This window comes from Triticum aestivum, chromosome 4B (genome assembly GCF_018294505.1).
Source record: "Triticum aestivum cultivar Chinese Spring chromosome 4B, IWGSC CS RefSeq v2.1, whole genome shotgun sequence".
Taxonomy (NCBI): domain Eukaryota; kingdom Viridiplantae; phylum Streptophyta; class Magnoliopsida; order Poales; family Poaceae; genus Triticum; species Triticum aestivum.
Window position 1 is genome coordinate 547,792,074 of NC_057804.1, and position 5,754 is coordinate 547,797,827.

Here is a 5,754-nt window from a genome sequence, read left to right on the forward strand (position 1 = left end):
TCACACACATATATATTATCTTGGACATCTTTTATGATTGGGAGCACTCATTAAGTATGACATGCTAAAAGATTTTACGTTGGACAAGGAAGACAATGTAATGGCTTATGTTTTCTCACATCTCGGTTAAAGTATATTGTTATTAACCTTCCAAACATGTTGAGCTTGCCTTTCCCCCTTGTCGGTGTCAAAACCGGCGGATCTCGGGTAGGGGGTCCCACACTGTGCGTCTAGGCGGATGGTAACATGAGACAAGCGACACGATGTTTTTACCCAGGTTCGGGCCCTCTCGATGGAGGTAAAACCCTACTCCTGCTTGATTAATATTGATGATATGGGTAGTACAAGAGTTGATCTACCACGACATCAGAGAGGCTAAACCCTAGAAGCTAGCCTATGGTATGATTGTTGTTCGTCCTACGGACTAAAACCCTCCGGTTTATATAGATCCCGGAGAGGGCTAGGGTTACATAGAGTCGGTTACAATGGGAGGAGATCTTCATATCATATCACCAAGCTTGCTTTCCATGCCAAGGAAAGTCCTATCCGGATACGGGACGAAGTCTTCAATCTTGTATCTTCATAGTTCGGGAGTCCGGCCAAAGGTCATAGTCCGGCCATCCGGACACCCCCTAATCCAGGACTCCCTCAGTAGCCCCTGAACCACGCTTCAATGACAACAAGTCCGGCGCGCAAATTGTCTTCGGCATTGCAAGGCGGGTTCCTCCTCCGAATACTTCATAGAAGATGTTGAACACAAGGATAGTGTTCGGCTCTGCAAAATAAGTTCCACATACCACCCTACAGAGAATAATATCTGAACAAATCTAATCTGCTGACGTATTCCGCCGCGTGACATAACGCCATGGCCAAGCCTTTATTCGAATCATTTTACGTTCACCTCAGCGCGTTTATCGAGGTGGTTTCCTTGGCACGTCTTGTCAAAGCAGAGATCGTGTCCCCTTATTCCGGGATTCTCATCAATACGGGCGTGGGTAACCCAACCGCGCCATTAACCATGGTGCCTAGGAGGCGCTTAGGCACGCCTAGGCGCTAGGCAATGGCCAAACGCCTCACCTAGGGCGTAAATGGAGGTCTAGGCACGGCAAGCAAGGAATTGCCTACGCAAGAAAGAAATCATGCCACATACTGCACTATTATGCCAAATGAGTTATATTCCAATGGTAGTAGACGGTAATTAACTTATTTATGTGCCCTAGACTAATATCAACACCCATATAATAATCACAAATACAGTGCGAGTAAAAACTATATAACTGCCTAGGCCGCGCCTAGGGCGCTTAGGCACCGCCTAGGCACTAGGTGAAGGCCAACCGCCTCGCTTACGCCTACCGCTTTTTCCAACCTTGGAGATAAGCGAGTTTTATTAGGCTGGTGGGGGCTTATAGTTCTGGCCGCCCATATAAGGGGATAAGGATCCACCCTTTCCATTTACGCCTTCTTCCTCCTTTGCTTATCGATCCCTGCGCACTCAAGCTCCAGCGCCCAAGTCCGCACTTCCCACCTCAACCTTCTCCAATCATGTCCGGAGCGGGAGATAGATGGATGGCCTCCTCCGTCATGGAGGGGCAAATCAAAAAGTTGAGGAAGGCCGAATACTTGTCTGACGACATCGCGCACCGGATTCCAGATGAGGGGCAACTCATCCCCACCCCTGGGCCCCATGAGAGGGTCATGTTTCTCCCCCCTTTCCTCCGCGGACTGGGCTTTCCTCTTCACCCGTTCGTCTGGGGGCTCATGTTCTACTATGGCCTGGACTTCCACGATCTGGCCCCGAACGTCATCCTCAACATCTCGGCCTTTATCGTCGTGTGTGAGGCCTTCCTCCGCATCCACCCTCACTTTGGCCTATGGCTGAAGATCTTCAGCCTCAAGCCGAAGGTCGTGGGCGGCCGCCAAGCGGAGTGCGGAGGCGCCATGGTGGGGAAGATAGCCAACGTTACATGGCTCGAGGGCGCCTTCGTAAAGACCATCAAAGGGTGGCAGTCGGGGTGGTTCTATATCACCGAGCCGCGTGACCCTGAATGGGCAGCGGCCCCCAAATTCCGATCTGGCATCCCCACACGGCTCACATCTTGGAAAGAGACGGGCCTGTTGTGGGGTAGTCCGGAAGAGGTGATCGGACTCCAAACCTGCGTCCGAGACCTGGTGAACAAGAAGGTTAAGCTTGTTAACATAGTTCAGGTCATGCTCTTCCGCCGGATCCTTCCGTGTCAACGACGGGCCTTCAACTTGTGGGAGTTCGACGCAGCCCAGCACCAGACTCTGTCCCGGCTCTTCGACACAAAGCACGAGGATGCCTGGAAGGTGCTATTCAAGAGCTCTGAGGTCTCCCCTCCCGTCACCGAGGATCACAGATTCTGCGCCAAGCGCCAAGCCACTGAGGTAAGATTGCTTTTAGTCCTCCACGGGACACTTGATTTTCATAGTTTGACTCCATGTAGGATCTAAACTCCTGCTCCTTTGACAGGACTGGAAGAGGACGTCCGGACAGTTTGACTGTCCGACCCCTTTGCCCGAAGGCCCAGCAGATGCACGCTTGACGAAGCTGCAGGTTCCGGCACCTCACGTGGTGCCGGAGAATAAGGCCAAGAAGAAGGCCACGGGGACTCGAAAGAGTTCCCGGTGCCTGGTGGTGTCGGATTCATCGCTGGACAACCCCAAAGCACCCTTCGTCTCTGAGGACGAGGAGGAGGAGGAAGAAGAAGCCTCTCCCCCTCCAACGGGGGGAGGAAAGAAAAGGAAGGCCGCCCCAACTGGGGAGGCCGGAGGGTCCAAGAAGCGGAAGACCCTTCTACCAGAATACGCCTCCGATGCCAAAGATGGCGGGAAGGAATGGCCATCCAGGGTCAAGCCCCTGGCAAAATCATAAGTATCCGGATACCCGAATAACTTATGGCGCTCCTCTATTATACGGTACCTTCTGACGCCAAATTCAATCATGCAGTCCGCCCAAGGCTCAGCTCGGCGATTCGTCGAGCGGCTCCCTGGATTCGTCGGATGTGAATAGCGCTTCACTTCCGACGGCCTCCTCCCCGCTCCCTGTGGACGACGCCGAGGTGGAGTCCCAAAAGGGACTAAACCAGGAGGAGGTGGTCCTGGGGGCGCCGCAAGGCGACCTCCCGGATTCCAGGCCCAAAGGGGGTAAAACCCCAGAGGTGTCTAAGTTCGGCCCTGGGTCGGACACTGCTCCGGAACCTTCAGTGGTTCCGGAGTCCGGCAGGCAGCGCCTTCGTAAGAAGGGCAAGCCTACGACGCCGGCGACCTCCGTCCAACCGGAGGCGCCGGACAATTTGCTGGAGGTGCTTAACGGCGCCTCCATCGACGAGGAACACCGCACTGTTATGAGTGCGGTCATTCAGAAGGTTCGGTCTGCCAAGAGCGGGCTGAATGAAGCCTGTAACAGCCTTCTAACAGGCTTTGAGGTAAGTTTTAAGATATGTAAGAATATTACCGCATAGACAGCTGAGGATCTAAAAAGATATACGCAGGAGTCTAACATAAATATGTCAATATGCGAATGCAGGCTGCGCTGCTGACCTCTGCCGCACTGACTGCGGAGGTCGACACATTGAAGCAGAACCTCGAGCGGTCAAAGAACGAGCTCGGACGTGCCAAGAAGCAGCTCGAGAACAAGGAAGGTAAGTAATACCTTATTAAAGTAATACCTTATAGAAAGGATTTGGTTGCAAAAAATGACAGGAATAACGTGGGTATTGCAGGGGCCACGACCGAGGTGGCGACCCTGAAGGAAGCGGTGTCCAAGGCCAAAAACAGTGTGGCCTTGGAGCACACCGAGCGAGAGAAACAGGAGGCGCGGGTGGCGAAGGTGCGGCAAGAGCTCCAGGCTCTCGTGGAGAAACACAAGAGTTTGGAGCGTGACTCGAAGACTCGAGAGTCCGAACTCGCCTTGGCTCTTGAGAGTGCCAAAACCGCTAAGGCTGAAGCCCAAAAGGCCCTCCAGGAGATCGAGGCAATAAAGAAAATAGCGGCGGGTAAGGCATTCTTTATGCAAAGCAAGCATATAAAAGTGAATTATCTGTTACTTACCCGAATCCGGAGCTCTCCAGGAGCGTTCGCCGATCTGCCCCGTAGTGTGTCTGATGTTGCCGCGTTCTACCGAGCCGAGGAGGTGAGCTCGACAGAAAAGGTGTTCTGGTCTCAACATGCTGAGGCCGGACATCCGGTGCCCCTGAGCGACCAGCTAAAGCAGTTGGTCGAGCTCCACAAGGTGGCCGAACAGGCCATGAAGGGCCTCATAGTTCGGCTGTGGCCTAGAGAAGCCATGCCTGGGAGCTACTTCGGTCTGGTGCGGCGGCTGGTGGACGCTTGCCCATGGATTGAAGTCATCAAGCGCTCCTTCTGTATTGAAGGTGCCCGTCGGGCCCTTGGCCGTGCTAAAGTGCACTGGGGAAAGATGGACGCCGAGAAGCTTGTGACGGACGCGCCCCCACCGGGCAAGGAGTATCGCAAGCCCGAGATGTATTATAAGGGCGTCCTGAAGGGTGCCCGCCTTATAGTGGGCGAATGCTCCAAAGATGTAATTTTTTAGTAGACTCGCATCTGTTATCCTGTACGCTGAAAACTTTGTTCATATGTGCTAAGCAACGCTTGTTAATTTAAAATATTACCTTCTGTGCGGCCGTTTATCAAACTGAGAGATGCAAGTCGTCGGCTTCTACCCCCATGCCATGAGTGCTGGGGTGTTCGGGATAAACCTGAGCGCTCTTGTTCCCATTCTTGGGTCCATCTAGGAAGGCGCTCAACACAATGAACAAGGCCATTAGACTTATAATGCTTTATCACTCTCACTTAGCCATAGAATTCTATAATTTTAAATTTCGGCGAAGCCCCTAGTATTCGGAAGACCGAGTTCGGGGCGCTATCCATGCCTAGGCCAGATGAATCCGGCTCCTCGCTCTAAGTGGCATAAGTCTTTAGGGACTCTAAAAACCTCGTGAACAGCGACCGATCTGTCGCACTATCATGACGGTCAGTTTTAGCTTTCTCTACTAAGGTGTTAACCCAGCTCACCTGGGGCACAATCGCAGTAGTTCTCCCAACGCTACCTTAGCCAACATTGCGGAACGTAAGGTACCAAAACATGGGAGCCGGGTAAACCCAACTATTGACCCAAGACATGATTCGGAGCCGATGCATATAGTGCTATAAGTTTGGGGTGCCGCACTCATGAGAGTGTTCGGTCTTCTGACACCGTGTTATGGGGTGCTTAAGCCCCTGGTGTATTGGCCGTACCAAAGTGTACGGTTGCATAATGTCATGACTGAACATATTTGTATAAAAATAGATGAAGACAATAATAGATAAGAGCTATGTATTGTTTATTAAAAAGGGCTGCTATGAAAGCAGAACGATACAAATAGTGCGATAAGCAAGAGATGGGATTATTTGGCATGTCCCCCTCTAGGGGCAAGCTGTGAGACTTTAAGTAAAACATGTATTTAGCTCGTTATAGAGACCACCTGGACATTTGACGTGGCTTGTTCTCTCCCTGGCTGTTGCATCGTGTGTTCGGCAAGTGTATTGCCGGACAGGCCTTCCGCATAGTTGGGTCCTGAAAGTATATATAAAGAGAGGAAACGGCAGAATAGGGAGCCCCTAGTGCGGTTGAGCCGCATTCTGGGCGTGCCGTGGTTGCGCCCCTCCCCTTATGCCCATGGTATTTCCAAAGCGTAATTATGTATGCGTGGTACCACTATCGCCATCTTGCGA